The sequence below is a fragment of the Acinonyx jubatus genome, chromosome C2 (assembly GCF_027475565.1).
Source record: "Acinonyx jubatus isolate Ajub_Pintada_27869175 chromosome C2, VMU_Ajub_asm_v1.0, whole genome shotgun sequence".
NCBI classification, from domain to species: Eukaryota; Metazoa; Chordata; class Mammalia; order Carnivora; family Felidae; genus Acinonyx; species Acinonyx jubatus.
The window spans coordinates 112,288,878-112,312,376 of record NC_069384.1 but is presented as its reverse complement, the minus strand read 5'-3'; positions in this window follow the sequence as shown (position 1 = coordinate 112,312,376).

The following is a 23,499-nucleotide window of genomic DNA, read 5'->3' as shown; positions in this document are numbered from 1 at the left end:
GATGTCTGAGAGTGAGTCTGCAGTGGATGTTAGCAAATCAGAATGTAGAAAGGCTAGCCCAGGTGAGAAAACATGGAGCCCTTCATGATGGGGTAAGGAGTCTGAAGGGGGAGGTGATGAAGGGTGGTGCTGGACAGGGACAGCCAGACTTTAGTGGGCCTTGCTCCCCATCAGAATGAAAGGTAGGCAGTGGGGGGCTGTGAGCATGGAAGGGTGACAGTCAATTTGGGAAGGTCCTCAGGTGTGGGGAAGAGGGAGGGCTTTAAGGCAACGAGACTAATTCAGAGCAGACACAATGGTCCAGAGGAGAAATAGTGGTGGCTGAATTAAGTGATAGCAGAAATAAAATTAATTTGAAGGGGAAATCTTCAAAAAAAGTTTTTTTAAGTTTATTTAGTGTGTGTGTGTGTGTGTGTGTGTGTGAGAGAGAGAGAGAGAGAGAAAGAGAGAGCATGAGCAAGGGAGGGGCAGAGAGAGGGAGAGACAGAATCCCAAGCAGTCTCCAAGCCGTCAGTGTAGAGCCTGACGCAGGGCTCGAACTCACGAAATGTGAGATCATAACCTGAGCCCAAATCAAGAGGGGATGCTTAACTGACCGAGCTACCCAGGTGTCCCGAAGGAGATATTTTTACTAAAAATGTTAGCTCTAAATCCTTCAACCTAGTTCCCAAATCATTTTGAAGTTCACAGTAAGCTCTGCAACAGAGGAAGTCAAAATTACTTTGTAGTGTGTCTGGACATCTTCGAGGACAGGAAAGAGCTGGACTGTACAGGGATAGCCACTGCCTAAATGGGCCCGAGAGCCACCTGGCAGCCACAGATGGTATAAAATGGCATGTCAGGCTACTCTCAAAAAGAATATTTACCAAGAGGTATCTGACTTGCTGAAATGGCTCAAATCCAACTATAGCGTTTACCTATGAATCTCATTCCAGTTGGGTCCCCAAAGCCACCAGGAGAGACTGGTTTTTTTCGTTTGGTTTGATTTGGTTTTTTGAAATTTAATTTATTTTAAAGTTCATTTATTTTGAAAGAGAGAGCTCAAGAGAGCGCACTCACGCACAAGCTGGGGAAGGGCAGAGGGAAGGAGAGACAAAATCCCAAGCAGGCTCTGTGTGCCATCAGCGTAGAGCCCGATACAGGGCTTGAACTCACAAACTGTGAGATTACGACCTGAGCCAAGATCAAAAGTGGAACACTCAACCAATTGACCCACCCAGGCGGCCGTAGGGGAGACTGTTCTGAAGGCAGGTGGTTCAGCTGGTTGCAGTCAGCGCTTTTGGCCTGACTGGACAAAATCTCAGGGCTGTGGAGGGCAGCTCCAGGAAGAGAGGTGTGTCAGTTACTGCCTCTTCCTCCTCTTGCCCTTTCGGTAAGGCAGATGCTGTGCACTGGGCCCTGCATGTCAGAGACCAGTGAGCTGTTTGGTTTCTTGTTTTAATTAAAGGGGAAAGAAGGCAAAAGCTCTCTAGGTTCCAGTGCTCTCCATTCCTGGCCTCCTTAAAGAGTGCGGAGTTAGTAAGTTCCAAAGCACCCACGAGTGAATCAGTAGCCAGAAAGCAGGGATTGACAACTGGCTTCTCTTAGGCAGGGATGAAATGCTAGATTTAAGAGAGAAAAGAAAACAAAAGATGCCACACCTCCATCCCTTAGACCCAAGCAATAGACTGGATACTGGCTACAAGGCAGAGAACCGGAGCCCCGCTCTCTGCTTAAAACCTCAGTTTCTAATCCCCCCCCTCAAAACTACTTCCAAAGCATTTTATTATTTGCAGATTTTGCCATTTTTTTTTTAAATGTGAAGCATGGAGAACTCTAGTAGGTCATAAATCTAGTGGGTTGATTAAAACATTCTTTAAGTCACTGAAAACTCATACCATTATTTTTCTTTCACAGGGATGACTCTTAATTTCTATTCTGAGGAATTCTTTTTTACTTTTAACGCATAAAATTTAAAAATTACAACTGCTAAAAATAACCATGGGTACATTTTCTATCTTCTTCTCTGGTTTCTCAGGCCCTTGTATCTTTGCTGCTTTCCTCTACCGAGGTTGTCTGGGTTTGTTCAGTAGGTTTTTAAAACATATATTTTCTGTTGGTCTAATTATTGCATTTCAGAGTATCTTCTGTTATTAATGTTACCCTAAATTAGACATTATAAGAACAGTAGATAAGCTTGTTAATTCAGCTGATTCATAATTTCTTACATTAAAAAAAAAAACCCACAGATCAGCAGCTTTAGAAGATATGATAAAGTAATACTATAACCTTCAAAACAGATTGGTAAAGGTGCCAAGGATTACCACTTAGTACCTTTATCGGGAAAGGTTCTTTTTTTTTTTTTTTTTTCCTTCCTGGTGTTATTCCTATATCTTAAGAGAGTAAAAGAATATTTTTTGAAGCATCAATCTTATTTCTGAAAGTCACGCTGTGAATCCTCAAGCGCATTGATTCCCAGAGCGCTGAGCTTTGTAAAATCCCTTCGCTTCTCTGGGCCTTGGTGTTCTCGCTCTTTGCTCCTGTCTGGGGCGCCCCATCGCCTGTGCTCTGATATCCGCCTTCCCCCTTGCTGTGGGCTCTGTTATTATGGTCCTTGAATCACATGCTTTTAGCCAGAGAACCTCGACACAGTTTGCCCTCCAAGATCCTGCATACTTTTGTTGGACCAGAAGGGCGAGTCACATGACCTCCTTCGCTCGTCTGGAAATTGCTCAGTCAAAAGATTTCTCAGCGTTTCTTTCACTTCATTTATTCCAGAGCTTTCAAATCCTACTTTGTTCTCATGCTCAGAATTTCAGCAGATGGTCTTCTAAAGGGAAAAATATGTTGTGGTGTTCAATTCCCCTCTCTCATATCCCTCACTTACCTCTCCTGGAAGCCTTTTTTACATGCTACCCTCTTCTAACTGTGTGTGTGTGTGTGTGTGTGTGTGTGTGTGTGTGTGTGTGTATTTTATATATTTTTAAATTTTTATTTATATATTTACATATTTTTCTTTTGAAGTAGTGATTCCCTCAACCACAATTTCTTATTTTTTCTCACTCCCAAGACAAACTCTGCAGGCAACACCATTTTGCACCTTCAGACAAATGCGGATGTTTTCATAATCGTAGTCTCACTTGTTTTCCATTAAAAAAAAAATACAACAAAAGATGTTTTAGGAATTCCAAAATCAAGTTTTCTAGGAACAACACACGCACAAAATCCTATTTAAGAGGAAGAGAGGTCCTTCCAGAGGATCCCAGAAAGCATCCACATTTTTAAGGTAAGAAACTGGCAGTCTGGAAGGGGGAGGAGGTTCCACGTCCCGTTACAAGTTGTGGCAGAGTCCAAACCAGCAGCAGAGACAAGGCCTCCCAGACCAGAGTCATCTCTACGTCAGTTTCTTTAATTGTAAAGTGCAAAGTGAAACGCCACCACTGTAAAGTGAAGTAGCTGGGGTACCAGAGGATGTTGAAGGGTCAGGGAGTTAATACGTGTAAGCACTTAGAACAATGCCTGGCACAGAGTTCATGTTCCATAGGTTTTAGCTCAACGTTATAGGGAAAGGATGCCCTATGTTCTCACCATATGAATTTTGTCAAAATAATTGCACTTCTTTATTCTATGGAAGTTCTATTAGAAATTTGGAGGATAGGGGGCCTGGGTAGCTCAGTCGGTTTAGTGTCCGACTTTGGCTCAGGTCATGATCTTGTGGTTTGTGAGTTCAAGCCCCGCATTGGGCTCTGTGCTGACAGCTCAGAGCCTGGAGCCTGCTTTGGATTCTAGGTCTCCCTCTGTCTCTCTGCACCTCCCCCACTCTGTCTCCTCTCACTCTCTAAAATAAGTAAACATTAAAAAAAAAGTTAAAAAATAAAAGAATCTGGAGGATAGGATTTGACTCAAAATGATGATGTTGATAAATAAATTCATCAACATAAAATATAACAACTTAACAATAAAATATCTCAGGATTAAACTACGTTTTAGAAGGTAGATGGGATTACTAAGGGCATAGGGAAATTATTCATAATCTTTTTTTTTTACCACATTTATCAACTTTTAGTTTTATGAAGGTTTTTCTCCAAAAATATATACTATATTCTTAAACATAAATATCCTTTACTTTCATTCCTCAGTATTTTTTTTCCTTTCTTCTGTTCCATCTTGATTATTCTCCACTAGGAAACAAATTTGGGGCCTTCTAGAGCTACAAAATGTATTTGGAAGTAACAGCCTGTCTTTTCTATAATCCAATAAGGCTATCTGTTCATCAAACGTGCAACTCAGTTTTTAGTTGTATTGTTTGCTCCCTTATCCCTCTGATATTTTCATTCTTAAGAGGGAGTAGACAGGGGATGGTGGTGGTGGTGAAAAATCTTCAAAGATGAATGGCTTAAAAAAAAAAAGGCTTTAAAATGTCAGTGTGTCAATACACTTACAACGTAATGTTCATACAATATAAATAGAAGGAGCGGGAGAGAGATGAAAATAACTAAGTTGTTTGCAAAGCAGTTGAAAATGTGGTATACATTTAGAATTCCTTTTCAAATGTCAGATTTGTAAGAATGTTTTTAAATGTGTGGCTATTTTATACATACATAATAATTTATATAGATCCTTAAGAACAGATGATTAATTCTGGGGTAAGTTTGGGCCTGATTGAAATCTGTACTGTACCTGTGTGTTTATTTTCCTTCTGGTCATATTATCTTATAATTTCTTCTGAATTAAAAAAAAAATCCACACACATTCACCGATGGATGCATGTGCACACACATGTACTTCCAGCGTTGACATTTTAACAGGAACCACTCTTTAGTTTAGACAATTTTTATTTATTTACTTTTTAAATAATTAAAAAAATAATTTTTTAACGTTTATTTATTTTCGAGACAGAGAGAGACAGAACACGAGCAGGGGAGGGACAGAGAGAGAGGGAGACACGGAATCCAAAGCAGGCTCCAGGCTCTGAGCTGTCAGCACAGAGCCCTGTTAGGGGCTGGAACTCACAGACTGCAAGGTCATGACCCGACCCAAAGTTGGACGCTCAACCAACTGAGCCACCCAGGAGCCCCTAGACAATTTTTATTTTGGTCTTATTCAAGATTGGTTCTCTTGGGCACACTCTGAGATGAAGGTAAGTGTGTAGGATGCTTCTTCAGTGGCGCTTTTGGGATCAACATTTGTGAAAAGGGGGAAAGAAAGTAGAGGAAGATGCAGGCCCATTGACTACCTGACAGCCTTAGCCAGGACTACAGACATCTCTGGAGCTAATAGGGCCCTTTCAGGTGTCCAAAGACTGGGCTTTTCTATTGCCATTTCAATCAGTCACTGGATATGGCTGCTCTGGGAAAGGCCTGTCCCTGGGTGAGGCTACTGTCTGCGACTGAATCAAATCAAGGCTGACAACTAAAAGCTATTTGCCAGCCCAACGGTCCTCCCCGCAGCACAGGCAACAAATTCTTCAAGAGATATCTAGGGGACCCATCACTAAGACCACCGTGGAGCTGGTCCTAACCAACTCTGTGCACTCGGGCAGATCACTTTGGGCTTCAATTTTATTTCCTAGGAAAGGGCTGGTTGATTAGATGACCTCTAGGATTTCTTTCAGCTCTAAAATTCTAAAATTTTAAAAATCAAAATAAATTTTCATAGCCTGACTTCTACCTTGTCTTTGGTAAATGTAGAAAAGAATCCTATGTTATATATACAATGAAAAGATACACACATGCATACAAATAGATGGAAAATCATCTTGTTCCTTTTGTCACAACAGGAGCTTGGCCAGGAAGTACAAGCAAAAGGACAAGTGGGAGTGATTAGATAAGAACTCCCTTCTTGGGCAGCCCTGAGGAGCTTCCAAGGGTCCATACACTGTGTCTCTAGAATATAGGATTCAAAAATTAGGTTGTATTCTTAGGCCTTTAGATCTCTCTACCCAACAGTGATAAGAGCCCGTTCTTTGTTTCTCTTTCTCAAATCATGGTGATTAGGCCCAATTGTAGGAACATTAAGGGGAAAAAAGTACCCTTCTCATCTCCTCCTTTATCAGCCAGCCCACAGGATCTTCCACCTCCTCCCCAGCTAGATTTTTCAAGACTCGTGTGGGCATCTGCAGCATGGAAACCAGATGGCAGTTTTCTTGAATCTGCCTGTTCTACTTTAACAGCCTCTCTGCAAAAGCTCCCCAAAAGAGTATGCTGCAGGTAGGGTCAGCATGAGAAAATAGTGGATTCAGGTCATCTGAGACATGGGATTCCCTAAACACCAAGTAGACATGAAGACAGTCTAAAGTCAAAACTCAGTGTGGAGACGTTCAAGGGTCTGTCACTGGGTAAAATATGCGACATGGTGAAACATGTCCAGGAAAAAGGTCTTTTTTTTTTTCTTTTTTTTTTTTTTTAACTTGAGTTGCAGAAACAGTCCTCCATTTGTAGGAAGGGGCTGGTTGGTAGGGGAAGGTTGTGATGTCTAGTAGAGCTTACCATTTTCTAGACTTTGGGACAGTTCTTTGTCTCCTGGTGAGAATCTCAGAATGGATCAACTTGGTTGCTCGTTTTTGGTTGCTAAGAGAAAATAAGGCAGTATGGATGGTGGAGGAAAGGGGAAACATTACGGGATTCTGAGGTGAAGAAAGATAGAGTGCTCTACGGCTTCTCAGATGCCAGTGTGCAGGCTGGGATCAAGCTGGCTGCTTCAGAATCACTTCAGAAATCTCTTAAAAATAGAGATGTCTGGGGGCGTTTGTGTGGTTCAGTTGATTGAGTGCCTGACTCTTGATCTTGGCTCAGGTCGTGATCTTATGGTTCATGGGATTGAGCCCTGCATCAGGCTCTGCATTGACAGCGTGGAGCCTGCTTGGGATTCTCTCTCTTCTCTCTCTCTCTCTCTCTCTCTCTGCCCCTCCCCCTTGCTCACTTTCATTCTCTTTCTCTCAAAATAAATAAACATTAAACAAATTGAGATTTCTGAAACCCATCCTAAAAACTTTTGATATAATAACAATTTCTGCTTGATTCTGATATGCAATTAGGTTTAGAAACTCTAGGCGTAGTTAGAATGTAACACTTAAATCATTGGGATTCATCCGTTATTTTAATATATGGTTATTAAGCATCTTCTATGGAAAGGTTACTTAGGTTCTGTGGGGTTTATAAATATGTATAAGACTTAGGCTGCCTCACATGCCTTTGAACATGAACAGAGGACTAGAAAGGTACACAAGTAGGTGACAGAGATGTTCTCAGACATCAGCTTACAGTCCAGGGAGATGGAGACAATAGAATGGAACTCTGATGCCAGGAGAAAATAAAGATGTTTGAAACTGAGTAAGGAACAAAGCAGGAGACAGCTGGGCAGATTTTCCAGGAAGGTCCCTAGTTCAGATGCCCAAAGGTTAGAGAAGACAAATATTAATATCAGCCTCATAAGTTTGTAGAAAAAATTCAGTGAGAGCATGTGTATAGTACTAAACACAGTATGTGATTCTCACCAACAAATGGTAGATATTAATAACTGTGAACAAGCACCTTGTTCAAAAATGTCTCTCCCTCTCCACCTGTCCCAGTGCCGATAATTCCTTCACTGAGTTTTGAAGTCTTATTGGAAAAGACTTTTATTGAGGTTATTTTGAAGGGCTTATCGCTTAAGCTTTTAATAGTCTAGGAAGGAAGAAGGAAAAAACAGGGGACAGTGGCCACATGGGAAGACAGAAGTCAGGAAGGAGTTGAGGTGGTGTTGGAAGCTAACTTTCATACATATGACACCATTACTATAGATGCTGCTTTCCTGAAAGAGAGACAGCAGTCCAAGGCAAGGTGCATAGCCTGTGTGATCATTCGGAGCCCAAGCCCCCTGCACCGAATGGCACCTTGTTCCTCTCAGCAGCTGGCAGATGGGGAAAGAGACTATGGAGAAGGCTCCTGGTTTTTAAGTACTCAGGTCTTAAAAAAACTCTTGTGCTCACAATCCTTTGGTGAGAATCAGTCACTTCGCTCATCTAGACAGAAGTGGGCATGTAGGTGGGGGAGGCTGAGAAGTGTAGCCCCTGGCTGAGCAGGGTGACAGCACGTTCATGAAAAGCAGTCAGAAACAGAGAGACACAGGCTTGGCCAGCAAGGGAAAAGCTAAGGTCAAGAAACAGGTCAGTGCACAGGTTCCCCCCCCCCAATAAATTAGCTTTTTCAGGGAGAAGGAAGGTGTTAAGTTAGGTACTTGTCTGCGAGAAGAGAAGGGAAAGCGTTTGGGGAGTTTATAAGGGATTGAGAGTAGCAGCCTTGGCTGGAAAGATGGGATATTATGCTAGAAGAAGGCAGGGAGGCCCAGTATAAGAGACAAAACTCCAGATGGAAATTTGGTCATGCTCCCCCTGGCCAGCCAGAGGCTGCATTTCACAGCCTTCCCACCCTTTACATGGAGGGGGGCTGTGTGATTGGTTCTCACCAATGGAATGTGAGAAGATTTTTATAAAAAGTCAAGCGAGCCAATGAGCCAAGAAACACATGTATCTCCATAGAATCTGTTTCTTCATTTGCCAGCTTCTCAGTACACGAAGATGGAAGAAGGAAACCCAAGATGAAAGAGGTCTGGGCCTCTTAACGATCACATGGCAGACCATTAAGACTAGCATTCGACTGCAACAGGAATTGGAATGAAACATTATTGTTTCTGTTTTGTTTTGTTTTTAAGTTTATTTAGAAAGACAGAGAGAGCACAAGCGTGGGAGGGGCAGAGAGAGGGGGGAGAATCCCAAGCAGGGTCCGTGTGGTCAGCAGGTCAGCATGAAGAGCCTGACATAGGGACGAGGCTCAAACTCACAAAACCATGTGATCATGACCTGAGGCAAAATCAAGAGTCAGGCGCTTAACTGACTGAGTCACCCAGGTGCCCCGAAACTTTATTGTTTTAAGTCTCTGAGATTTCAGGGCTTATGTATTTCAGCAGCTAGCTTTACCTAACGCATATAAAAAGTCAGAGGAAGCCTATGGGGAAAAGAGGCAATTCAAAAATCAAGGTGATGACTCTTTTGAACTGCCCCCCAAAGGCAGTTTAAAAAAGACCACAGGCTGATAAATACAGCTACCCCACATGCATCTCAGGCAACCACCGAGGCCAAGTAAAGGGAAACTTCCCGCCTCCTTCCCATTTCTACACTCGGCTTCAAGTTCCAGGCTTCAGGGGGATTGATGTCTGTTTCTTAAGATCTTCATCTGTCAGCTTTTAAACCACTTTGATTCGAGATAAAAACATTGTAGAATTGGAAGGACACTCGGTGTTTAGCCTAACTCTTGTTTGCAGGGAGAAGGGGTAGAGTCACAGAATCAGATAAACAGGAGAAAATCAGTTGTGAAGAAGGCTACCATAAGAGCAGACTGTAGTATCTCTGACCTGTGGGTGTGCTAGGGGAGGTGGTTCTTTAGTCAGGCTAATATTCCTTGGGTTTTAGGGGGGGCAAAGCTGGGCGGAGAACCCAGTTTGGGAGGAGAGACTGGAGAAGAGTTGAGTTGACTTACTCTGTGTGGAAGTGTAAGGATGAGAACTGAGGAAAGGAAGAAAGGCAGAGAGAAGTGACAGCAAAATCCTGAGACGCCAGAAGGTTGACAGACTGAGAGAATTCCGGATGTTATGGGGAGGAAGATGGAACCTCCACATCCAGGAAACAGCGATGTTCAGTGTCAAACTATCTGGTCACTTCCACGGGGGGCCTTCCTTCTTCCATTATCAGTGAAGTCTTTCACACCAAAGACATCTTATGTGGGAGGTTTTGCAGGGGCACCAAGCAAGGGCTAGAGTTTTGCAGATTACTTGACAAGCTGTGGACCGGGGACATCATTGTGCAGGGTGGGTGAAGACCTATGAACAAAACTGATCCTGGGGGAGCTTGGAATCACAGGTGACCATCCACCCCGCAAACATTGATTGAGCACCGAATATGTCCCAGGCCCTATTCTAGGTCACGTGGACAACTCCTTGAACAAAATAGACAAGGTCTCTGGGAACACCCAGTCTAGTGGAATGATGGGCAATAAATAACTGGACAAATACATGAGAAAACAAAGCGAGGGATGTGATATGAATGGAAGCTGTACTTGAGAACGGGTGGTCACCTTGCAGAGGCAATATTGAAGCGGAGACAGTTCCATCAGGAATTTGCTAACACCTTAGGGGGGTAGAAGTCTGGTTTCCCAGGAGCACAGCCACCCCCGTACATGTACCTTACAGACTAATCCTCATTTCTGCTGCTCATTCTTTCCCTCTTCTCCACAACGATGCTGCGTTCTTTTTCAATGGGCAACAAACATGTATTGAACCCTTCTTTGTATGCCGTGGAGAGATATTTGCTACTCAAAAGGATAAAATCAAGGTTGCCGCTGAAGAAGGGGTTCATGGATTCTGCTTCCCTCGGGTCCCAAAGGAAAAGGCAGTGATCTGCTGTTTGAAATGATTTGATCTCACACTTGTCTAGAGTCAGAAGAATAAAGCTGACTAGAAGACGGGTTAAGCTCCTTAGCTGTCCTGAGGGAAGACGCACTCCACCCTCCCCCAGAGTAAAGACGTCTGTGTTGGCGGATGATGACGTCCTTGGAAAGCTGGCGGTGCCAGGGCTCTGGGTTCTGAGAAACTGCTGAGCCCACGCGTGCTGCCAGCTGCCTGCGGGAGTCGGCAGGGAACGAAAAGAAGGAGCTCCATCTAGTGTTACAAAGCAAGACCAAAAGGCATCCTGAACGACTTATCAGGGGAACAAACACACTCCTTGTCTTGTGTCAAGAAATAGTACCTAAAAAGCCAGAACTGCTGGGTTGTGGGAGTTTGGCACGAAGCAGAAGTCCGGCTTCACCTTTGTCTGGGAAGGAAGGCTAAGTGGTCTTAAGATCTTGCTCATCAGTGACTACTGGTAAAATGTTTCCTCCTAGAAGAGCAGACCCCAGCACTCTGTGCAGGTTCATTGCTCGTTATTAAGCCAGGGCCTGGGGACCTGACAACATTCAGAAGACTCTGGGGAGACACATAAACTGGGTCCTGCACGTGTATGACTTTTTGGAGCTTTATTTTCGTAACTGATGTGTCATGAGTTTCGCATATCTTTAGCCTTCATAAATAATGACAGACTTGTTTTCCAAAATGGGATATAATGGTTTACGCTCTCGCCAACACTGCAGGAGAATTCCTTTTACTCCTTGTTGTCTCCAAAACTTGGTATTATCAGCCATTTTCATTTTTGTCATTCTGATGGGTATGACCACACCTTGTGGTGTCTTAATTTTCATTTTCCTAGTTAGTGGTGGAGTCAAGCACTTTTCATACATTTCTTGGTTTTCTGGATTTCCTCCTTTATGAATTACCTATCGGCCATTTGTCCATGATCTGTCTTTTTTCTTAAGCATGTGTATGATTACATATTCTAGTTAGGAGGCCTTTATCGCATATGTCTCAGGCTTTTCCTTTTCTCTTCATGGCATCCCTTGGATGGACAGAAGCTCTAATGGAATTCAGTGTATAATTTTTTTTCTTTTATGGTTTGTATTCCACCTACTTTTAAAATGTTTCCCTATCTTGAGGACAAGAAGTCATTGCCCTATATTATCTTTCAAAAGCTTTATGGTTTTGCTTTTTGCGTTTAAGTCTGCACTCTCCTGAAACTGAAATTTCATCGGTAGGAGTTAGCACTCATATTTTATTTTCTTTCATGTGGATTTCCAATTTTCCTGGATCTGTCTATTGGAAAGATCATCCTCTTCCCACTGTTCTGCAGTACGACCCTCGTCTTAAATTAGGTGTGTTTTGGAATGTTCTATCCAATTCCACTGTTCCACCTTTCCCCAATATCAAACCTTCCCAATTGCTCAAAGTTTATAATATGTCTTGATATCCTAGATAGCTACTCTTCTCACCTGGTTCAAGTGTCTTGGCCATTCTTAAACCTTTGTATTTCTGAATAAAATTTATAATCACAAGACTGCATTAAATCAGTAGGTTACTAGAAGATAATTTACATCTTTATAATATGAAGTATGCAATCAATAAAGGTGATTATTTATATAGGTCTTCTTTAATTTCTCCCAGTAATACTTGGTAATTTTCCATATAGAGATCTTGGACATCTTTTATTGGACTTAGTTCTAGGTATTTGATTGTTTTATGCTTTATAATTTTTTTTAGAAATTTATTTATTTAACTTCAAGTTAGTTAGCATACAGTGTAGTATTGGTTTCTGGAGTAGAACCCAGTGATTCATCACCCACATACAACATGTAATTTTTAGAATAGACTTTGTTAGAGCAGTTTTAGCTTCACAGCAAAAAAGTACAGAGAGTTCTCGTATGTGCTCTGCCCCCACACAGGCATAACTTCCCCCGTTGTCAACATCACTTACCAAAGTGGCACATTCGTTACAACCAATGAACACACACAATAAATCATTATCACCCCAAGTCCATAATTGACATTAGTGGTCACTTTTGCTATTGTACATTGAACGGATTTTGACAAATGTATAATGACGTGTCTCTGTATCCACCACTGTAGTATCACACAGTTGCAGCCCCCTAAAAATCCTCTGTGCTCAACCTATTCATCCCTCCCTTCACCCTAACTCCTGATCCTTTTACTATCTCCATAGTTTCTCCTTTTCCAGAGTGTTATATAGTTGGAATCCTACTACAAGTAGCCTTTTCAGGTGGGCTTCTTTCACTTAGTAATATGCCTTTAAAGCTCCTCTACATCTTTGCATGGCTTGGCTGAAGGGAGGGACATTTTGGTTTCTTCTAAAGTTTTGACAATTTTGAAGAAAGCTGCTATAAACATCCTTGTGCAGGTTTTTGTGTAGACGTGAGTTTGCAGTTCTTTTGGGTAAATAACGAGGACTGTGATTGCTAGATTCTATAATAGGAGTGTGTTTCGTTTTGTAAGACACTGCCAAATTGTTTTCCACAGTGGCTGTGCCATTTTGCATTCCACCAGCAATGAATCAGGGTTCCTGTCGCGCCACATCCTTGTGCATTTGGTGTCGTCAGGGTTCCAGATTTCAGCCATTCGAGTAGGGGTCTAGTGGTATCTCATTCTTGTTTTAATTTGCAATTCCCTAATGACATAGGATGTTGAGCGTCTTTTCATATACTTGTTTTCCAGCTGTATTTCTTTTTTGGTGGTGCCTGTCTGTTCTGGTCTTTTACCCACTTTGAAAATCAGGTTGTTCATTTTCTTATGGCTGAGATGTAACGGTTCTTTGTATATTTTAGATTACAGCCCTTTATCAGATAAGACTTTTGTAGCCCTTTATCAAATATCTCTTTCTCCCCATCTAGGACTTGTCTTCTCATTCTTTTTGACAGAATCTTTGGCAGAGCAGACATTTTTAATTTTAATTAAACCTAGGTCATTCATTATTTCTTTTATGAATCATGACATTAGTATTGTATCTAAAAAGTCTTTATCAAACCCAAGTTCATCTGGATTTTCTCCTCTCTTATCTTCTAGGAGTTTTAAAGTTTTATATTTTACATTCAGATCTGTGATCCATTTTGAGTTAATTTTTGTGAAGAGTATAAGCTCTGTGTCTAGATTTACTTTTTTAGCCTGTTGATGTCTAGTTGTTCCAACATCATTTGTTGAAAAGACTATCTTTGCTTCATTGTATTGCCTTTGCTCTTCGGTCAAAGACCACTTGACTATGTTTGTGAGGGTCTATTTCTGGGCTCTCTATTCTGTGCCCTTGATCTATTTGTCTCTTCTTTCACCGATACCACATGGTCTTGACCACCATGTAGCTTTATAGAGAGTTTTGATGTTGAATAGTATTTGTCCTCCAGCTTTGCTCTTCTCCTTACACTTGTGCTGACTATTCTGAGTCTTTTACTTCTTCACATAAACTTTAGAATCACCTTGTCAATATCCACAAAATAATTTGATGGGATTTTGATTGGGATAGCATTGAATCTATAGGTTAAGTTGAAAAGAACTAACTTCTTGACAAGATTGAGTCTTCCTTTGCACAAATATGGGATATCTCTCTATTTATTTAGTTCCTCTTTGGTTTCATTCATTAAAGGGTTGTAGTTTTCCTTATACGTATCTTGTACATATCTTGTTAGATTTATAGCTAAGTATTTCAGTTTGGAGAATATTCTGCTTTTATCAGTCTTTCTTTTTTCTTTGCTTTTCAGTTTTGAAAGTTCTACTGGGACATCCTCAAGCTCAGAACTGAGCAGAACATTTTCCTTGCTTTGAAATTTGCTGTGTTTTGACATAAAACTCACAAATATGTGGAGGCCCCCTAGGACTGGGATTTTAATTCTCAGACGTATTCACACTGGGCCTCCAGCAACTTGTCAATTACAGTTTAGGTTTTCCTACACCAGTACTGTTTCCCAGGGAGGTTTCTCCTCATGGGTTTCTGCTTCAGAAAGTTGGGATTCTCTGTATTTGCCTGTCTCTCTAATTTAGGGGGCAGTGGTTTGCCCTCTTGCCTCAATTCTCTTGACAAATCTAAGAAGAATTGATTTTTCCATTTGTTCAGCTTTTACTTGTTTTAAAATAGAGCAATGATTTCCAAACTCCCTACAAGCTGGACCAGAAACTGACAGCCCTATTATTTTTCAAATTTAATAATCTTTGTTTAATAATCTTTGTTTTTTAACTCAAAGATTTATTCTATTTATATTTACTGTAATTGACAGATATTTGGTTTTTATTTCTGTTACTCTTCGTACTAATTTTTCACATATAGTTCCTTTCTTTGACTCCATTCAGATTGAGTATTCTCTGTAATCTTCCTAAGATTTTCCCTCTCTCTTTCTCTCTTTTGGTTAGATGCATATATTTGTATTTTTATGTATTTATCCTGGTTGGAATTAACTTGTATTCTTGATTCTATGGATTGATATCTTTCATCAATTTTAGAAAATTCTCAGCCATTTTCTTTTCAAATATTGCTTTTGCCACATTTTTCTCCTCCTCTCTAACTTTAATTTAAATTAGACCTTCTCATTGTGTTCTTTTATGTTTACTGCATTCTTTCATGTCTGTGCTTCATTCTGCATATTTTCTTCTGACTTATTTCCAGTTCACTATTTTTTCCTCAGCTGTGAATAATTGACTATTAAACCCATCCATTGCATTCTGAATTTCACTGTTGTATTTTCAGTTCTAGGATTTATATTTGTTTTTTTAATTGGCTATACAATAAGTTTTCAGTTCTTTCACCAGATAATCAATTTTGTCTTTGTCTTCTTGAATGTAGAATGAAGTTATTTTAATACTTATTTCTGATGACTCCAATAGCTACGCAGTTTCCATAAATCTTTTTCTATCACCATTATTTCTACTGATTATAGTTCATGTGGTCCTATCTTCTTGTGTACTCACTTACCTTTGTATACCAAGCATTGTATTTGAAAAATTGCTTCTTGAAATTATTTGAAACCAAGGTAATATTCTATTTCTCCAGAGGGCATTTTGGCTTGCTTTTGCCAAGCACCTGGAGTACCTAGCATTACTGGGTTACTTGTGTGAGATCTGTAAAAGGGCTGTGAGAGACTTTTTTTAGGTTCACTTTTAGTTCCAGGGCTAGCTCTTTGTGTCCCAGACCAAAATGTAGGGACTCACCAAAGCCTTATCTTGGCAGATCATTTATTCCAACCTTTATCTCTCTAACTCTTTAAAACTAACAAGAGGTGGTACCTGGGTGGCTCAGTTGGTAAGCGTCTGACTTTACTCTGGCCATGATGTCACAGTTCATGGGTTCGAGCCCTGCATCCGGCTGTGTGCTGACAGTTCAGAGCCTGGAGCCTGCTTCTGTTTCTGTGTCTCCCTCTCTCTCTGCTTCTCCCCCACTGTCTCTCTCTCCCAAAACTAAACATTAAAACAAACAAACAAACAAAAACTAACAAGAGTACTGATTGGCCTCCTGGCATTTCAGCTGCTTCTTCTAAATCAACAAAAATTTCAAGGCATAGGCATCACCTTTATGGGTTTTCATTGTCATCCCATTCTTGGCCATATAAACTCTCTCATGTTTTCAGACATAACTATTTATATATAATTTATTCAGTTTTTTACTCATTTTTCTCAGTGAATGGGTTGGTCTCATTTATCTAGCTCCCCATTTCCAGATTTTGGAAGTCCAGAATTAGGGTTTTTTAAACTAATTGTTTTAACTAATTTTAAGGGAGGAAAAGCTTGGGAAAACAAAGAAATACTAAAACTTGAAGTACAAAAATAAAGATATCAAAGAAAAATATGTTTGAAGAAATGCCCTAAAACAAATAATTCACCTTAGGTATAGCATATTGACTAGAAATATTATTAACTCTTCCTCACCACAAATATGATGTTTGGTCCACTTAGGTATTACCACAGTCAGAGAGAGCGGGACCCCAGGACACCTGTTCTGGTTTGACTAGACTCACCCTTGCCTGGCCCTGGGTTTTAAGGTCTCAGGATCTACAGGCAGATCTGAATATATTACCTTCCATTATCCACCCTACCCTTACCCGGTTTATATGCTAGAGCAAAAGTACTCAGGATATGTTTTTCTAATTTAGAAAGCACTTAGCTAGAGCTGTGCTTAAAGAAAATCTATTTATGAGGTAACTATATAATCCTATTTTCCCACCCACTGACTAATGCACAAGACATGTATAGTATTTGTCATTCTAATGAACAAAACACAGCTTACTGTCAATAATATCATTTGATATGGAACCACTGATCTGTTATTAGATATAAAAAAGTGGATTTCCATGCCTTTCCTTTGTATGTATAGCTAATGCACATAGATGAAAAGAACAATTAATACAATAAGGAGAGTTGGCTTTAAGTCTATATATTTTGGGAGTTATGCTTAAGATTTAAGAAATACATGAGGTGCCTGAGTGGCTCAGTTGGTTAAGTGTCCAACTCTTGATCTCGGCTCAGATCATGATTTCACAGTTCCTGAATTCAAGCCCTGCGTAGGGGTTTGCGCTAACAGTGTGGAATCTGCTTAGGATTCTCTCTTTGCCCCTACACCACTCATGCTCCCTCTCTTTCAAAATAAATAAACTTTAAAAAATTTTTTTAAAAAAAATTTGGTCAGTTGAACTTCATGGAAATTATGAATTTTGCTCTGTGACTCTGCTAAGAAAATGAATGGACTAGATATAAACTGGGAGAAAATATTTGCAAACCACATATTTGACAAAAGACATGTCTAGAATACGTATATATTTAAAAACTCAACAGTAACACAAAACAAAACAAAAATAATTCAATTAGAAAATGGGCAAAAGACATGAACAGACATTTTACCAAAAATGATCTGAATGGAATTGTGCTGAGTAAAAAAACAGAAACAAAAACAAAAACAAAAAGCCAATCTCAAAAGGTATATAACTCCATTTATGCAACATTTCAAAATGAGGAAATTATGGAGATGGTGAACAGATGATTGGTTGCCAAGCATTAGAAGATGATGGGAGAGATTGGAGGGTGAGTGTGATTATGAAGGGGTAGAATGAGGAACCTTCATGGTAATCAAATAGCTCTATATCTTGACTGTGATGGTGGGTACATGAATGTACGCATGCGATAACATTACACAGAATGTGCATGCATGCATGCATGTGTGCGCGCACACACACATACAAATGATGCGTATAAAACTGGTGAAATCTTGGGGCTCTTGGTGGCTCAGTTAGTTAAGCGTCAGTCTCTTGATCTCACCTCAGATCTTGATCTCAGGTTTATGAGTTCAAGCCACTTGTTGGGCTCCATGTTGGGCATGAAGCCCATTAAAAAAGCAAAAAATACAAAAACAAACAAACAGACAAAAAACTGGAGAAATGTGACTAAGTTTGGTGAATTGTACCAATGTCAATTTCCTTGTTTTGATAATGTGTTATAGCTGTTAGCTGTTATCATTGGGGAAAACTGGGTGAAGGGTACATACACAGGACCTCTCTATGCTACTTTTGCAACTTCCTATGAATTCAGACTTATTTCAATATGAGAAATATTTTTAAATGCTACATTTTTGTCACTGGTCTTACTCTCCTTTCTTCAAAATCTTTACAGAAGATGCCAGCAAGTAGTAAATTGAGGTGATTTATTTTTCTACTATCTATTCTTCACAAATTGACGACAAGGACCCTGAATTGAATAGAAGTATCTACAAAATCACCTAGCAGAGGAAGAGAGGGAAAAACACCAAGAATTTGGGCTAGGGCAGGGGAGTATTGCATGCAGTCATTACTGAAAGTGATGTTTTTCTCCAGGTGTTTATTTTTTAATGATCTTAAATAGACAGGAGTGAGGGCAGCCAGACAGTGTTAGAGACGAGATGCTTGCAAATGAAAGGGCAGGAAGGGGAATCTTGGGGGGCAAAAAAGAAGAGTGAAGCTACAAAGAAGAGATTTAGGAGAGAAGAATTCACTCAAAAGATAAGGTGAGTGGAGGAGACTATAAATTCAAAAATAAAAATAACCCAAAGAGGCAGTACTTGATAAAATTACGAGCATTTTAACTTCTCATCCACCAGACAGACAGAGCTAGTCTGTGTTGTGGTTTCCATGAACCTCTGAATAGCATTTATTGAGGTGAGAGAGAGCTCAGTAGAATCCAGAAATACTTGACAATGGGTATTTACCATATAAATCTTAAAGGGAAAATATCCTGTTTCAACAATGTTAATTGCTGCCCCATTGTCTTGTCTTTTGTTACCAAGTGAGCAAAATACAAATTGTTTGTTTGCAGTTGTTCTATGGTGTTCTACCGATATTTGCATTACCCACAAAGGGATAATTGGCTACAGACAAAAGTGAAGAAAACTTGGGCTTTCGCAACAGACAGACTGGGTTAGAATTTCAGCCCCACTACTCACTCGTATGAAGATTCAGCATCCCTGAACCTCGGCCTTTTCAGATGGAGACAGTACCACCTTCCAGTACTATTGTGAGGATTAGAAATGTATAAAGAAGCTGCTAGCACGGTATCTGGCACATTGTTGGCCTGTAGCCCTTGGTAAATATCTTGGTTATATTATTATTATTATTAAGTTGTTCTTCAGTATGACACTATTCACTATAAAATGTCATTTTGTGAGCATTGCATCTTTCCTGGGCCGGTCCAAAGAAGACTCGTTACTGATGAATCACAAAGGCCTCTGTTTGAAGCAGTCTTACTTTGCAAGGCTGTCTTCAGGAATGGATCCCAAGGATAGAGTTACAGGGAGGTCTTATAACATTTATTTCCCCAGATGATAAGCCTTACATAGTAGTATTTTGTATTAATATAATAGTAGAGAGCATATAGTGCAGATCCTTTTTTCTCTTCTCGAAACCCAAAGAACATATCCATAACATAATCAGAAAATAATTAATAGATTTACCCAGAAAACTGCAGGGAGTCAAAGCCAAAATCATACATATTTTTGTTCCTCAGAAAGAAACCCAGGTTTTTCTACCTCTTGACAAAGATTCTTTGCTTGACCACACTTCTGTCAGGCTCCTGAAGCTTTTCCTAGGCCCATCTGTGCAATTCTTTACAAAATTCAGTATCAGCAAAAACCCCACTAAGTCAGTTTACCAAGGATCCCCTATCCTTCATATCTGATCACTCTGGGTGTATACTCAGCTTCCTCACCGTCCCACCTTCCCCGAGGGATATCTGGTCACCCAGGCCTGTCTGCAGCGAGAATCCTGTTCGGTCAGTTGAGCCAGATCCCCCCTTTATTCCTGATGTTTCCTTGCAGTAATTTTCCATCCACTGAGTCCCACTCTGCTCCTTGGCAATAAATTCCCACTTGCCCAGGCTATATTCAGAATTGAGCCCAGCTCTGTGACAAGGTTTCTTTTCTCCTGTTGCAACAGTCCTGAATGAAATCAGTTTTTACTGCTTAAACAGTCTCCAGCTCTGCTTTTTCTATGACAGTCTCACATCCCCAAGACTTGCCATAGTTCTCTGAGCCACTCAGGTGTTCAATGAATTCACTAGACATGCCTAACTTCTTATGAGATTAAATGACTTATTATTACTACAAATCTTTGAGGTGGAAAGAAAGGAATAGATTCCCTGAACAAAGTAACTATGGTTGTCCCCCCCTCCCCTACAAAGTTCAATATTACACTTGTAGTCATATTCATCTTCCTGTCACGAAGGGTCTGCTTGTCTTCACTGAACCCCAAGTTACTCACTGTGAGGCTTTTGTTCTTTCACTTTGTTGTTAAGACTTCTCAGATTCCCTTGTGGTCCAGAACCCAATGAACCCTGGAACATTTGGCCATCCTGAGTCTGCTGTCATGTTCCAATGACAATGGAAACATTTTATATTATAATGTTAAAAAGAGAACAGCAGGGTAAGTTTGGAAAGAACAAGTTCTCAGGGCAAGTCAGGGAAATCAAATTATCCGGGAAGATTTAATTTTCACAAAAATATTGCCTTTACCCTGAGTTCTCTCTGAGGCCTGCTCTCTATAAATGAACTGAGTCTGTGGAAGAAAAGTACAGTGGAATTTGACAACAGTAAAAGCATGTTATTTTTAAGAATTAAAAGAAGAAATCATGACTCCAGTTCTTTTCATAATCATAAATACCGATTGCCCGGACCCATAAAACTTTACAATGGGAGAGACCTCAGAGATTATAAAATCGAGTCCCGTCACTTTACTGATGATGAAACTAAAGCCTGAAGGTGTTACTGGACTTTCTCATAGTGACACAGATTCTTCGCACCAAGCTGAAGATGAAAACCCAGGACGCCTCATCTGCAGGCCAGGATCTTTGCATTATCATAACAGCCACTTTAGGTCACTGAATTAGGGTTCTCCAGAGAAACAAAGCCAATAAGGACATATAGAGATACACAGAAAGAGGTTTAAAAAAATTTTTTTTAACATTTATTTATTATTGAGAGACAGAGAGAGACAGAACGTGAGCAGGGGAGGGGCAGAGAGAGAGAGTGAGACACAGAATCCAAAGCAGGCTCTAGGCTCTGTGCTATCAGCACAGAGCCCAACGCGAGGCTCAAACTCACAAACCGAGAGATCATGACCTGAGCCGAAGTCAGACGCTCAACCGACTGAGCCACCCAGGCGCCCTAGAAAGAGGTCTATTAGGAGGATTGACTCACATGATTATGGAGATTAAGAAGTCCCATGATCTGCTGTCTGCAAGCTGAAGCCTCAGGAAAGCTCGTGGTACTGGTTCCAGTCCAAACCTGAAGTCCTAAGAATCAGGGTAGCCAATGTCATAAGTCCCAGGCCACGTCTAAAAGCCACAAAATCAGGAGCACTGAGGTACAAAGGCAGAAGAAGATGGATGTCCCAGTTCAAGCAGAGAGCAAATTTGTCCTTCCTCCTTCCTTTCTGTTTTCTTCAGGCCCTCAGCAGATCGGATAATGCCCAGCCTCAATGATGAGGTTGATCTTCTTTACTCAGTCTACTGATTCAAATGATAATTCCTTCCAGAAACATCCTTTACAGACAGACTCAGAAATAATGTTTTATCAGTGATCTGGGCATCCCTTTGCCCAATCAAGCGGATACATAAAGTTAACTGTTATAGTTACCATAGATTTTCAACTATGTCTTGTATCTCCTCTTGTATGTCCAATAAGAACCTCAGACTTAACAGAAGGGGACTTTGTTGGTTGTGTTCATCACATTCCAGAGCCTAGACTAGTTCCTGACACCACATAGACAATCTGTATTTCCTACGGATACCACAGGGAGTGAATATTAGGCCTGCTCTCAGACAGAGATAGATAGATACCTATCTATTCTACGCGTATAGATCAAACTTCGTCCAGGTAATCTTTTGGCTCGTTGCCCCCATGGTGGATTAAAGATGGCCCCAAATTCCCAGGTAATACTCCAATTGAGAGGTAGGTCTAAGTCCCCTTGCTCCAGAGTCCAGATAAGCTCTGTAACTGCTTTGACCAATATAATGCGGTAAAAGTGATGCAGTGCCTATTTCCAGGGTCAGGTTTGAGAAACCAGAAATTTCTGTTTGGTCTCTTTCTTTTCAGGTGCCCTGAGCCACCATGGTGCTGGAGAAGCCATGTGGAAGTGCTGTAGTTGAGAGATCCCACTGAGTCCTGTTTTAGGGGCTCCTGCCAAGGCACCAGACATGTGGGTGGAGCTGTCTTGGACCCTCCAGACTAGACCATCCACCCACTGAGTACCACCCAGTGACTTTGGTTGGTGCCATATGGATCGGAATAATTGCTCAGCTGACACTGCCTAAATTCCTGATTCACAAAGCCAAGAAAGATTATAAAGTAGTTGTTGCTTGAAGCTATACGTTTGGAGTAATTTGTTACGCAATGATAGATAAATGAATAGGATCCAAACAAAACCCATAAACCCCTTTCCGTGCCCTTATGGAGGATCTCAATGAAGAATATGTTCGGCTGCAAATAACAGAAAACTCTATTTAGTGGCTTAAACAGATAATAGAAGTCCAGAGACGGGCATCCTGGAATGGTTGAACTTGTCCAGGAGGCCCTCAAGGGCTGGGCTCCTTCTGCCTTCCTGCTCTATCCGATGACTACAGTCTCTCCAGCCACTGCAGCAGTGTTCAAGACAGTGAGAAGAGGTGAGGGCAGAACTGTGAGGGGACAAAGGCCTATGACATTGCCAGGCAAATCTGCTCCATCAGAAAGGTTTTTCTGGACGTTTCCTTCAGTGACTTTCCCGTGTATTTCATTGGCAAGATTTGGATCACGTGGGCCATCCCTAGCTGCAAAGGAGTCTGAGAAGCTAAGTATTTTAGCACAGCACATTGCCGCCCTCGTAATAACGGAAGTTAGGAAAGAAAAATGGGTATTAGACATTCTTCTAATCTCTGTAATAGATAGAGTGTGAGCGGATGCCATGAGGAATTCTTTCTGTCCTGGAGCCTCAAGCAGAAAAGGGGAGCTGCTTGCTGCAACAGCACCTGCATTCCCATAGAGCAATGGTTGAAAGCATCGATCTCTTCAGAAGGGTAGGTGGAGGAAGCTGATCTTACCTTGAAGCTGAACCTTCCAGGCAAGTTCAGTGGTTTTTACTGTTGTTGTTTTGTTTTGTTTTGGGGTTTTTTTTTGGTTTGTTTTTGGTTTTGCTTTGGTTTCGTTTTTGCTTAAATCCATTTGTACGTTCATTGGGAGGAAGGCTTAGGGAAGCCTGTGATTTTTAGTAGGGGAGCGATTCCCCTCCCCCACTGAGCACCCTTTGGAACTGACGCTGTCTTCTCGGCAGCCACTCTAGGGAATGATTCGAAATTTGCTCTTCACAAATATAAAAGGCCTTAATAACTAGGTCAACCCATACCAATCATTTCTGTACATCTTTGCATGACAAATGAACAAAGATGCAAATCCGCTTTCAATAGCACCCATATACACAAAAACTCATTACAAAAATGGAGGCTTGTCATGTTTGCAAGAAATTTTTTTTTTTTTTAAAAACAACCTCATCTGAAATCCAAATACCTCGCAAGCACTTGAACGTGTAACATGGCCTAAATGTTAATGAAGCAATTCGGCTCACTCAGCAGGATGAG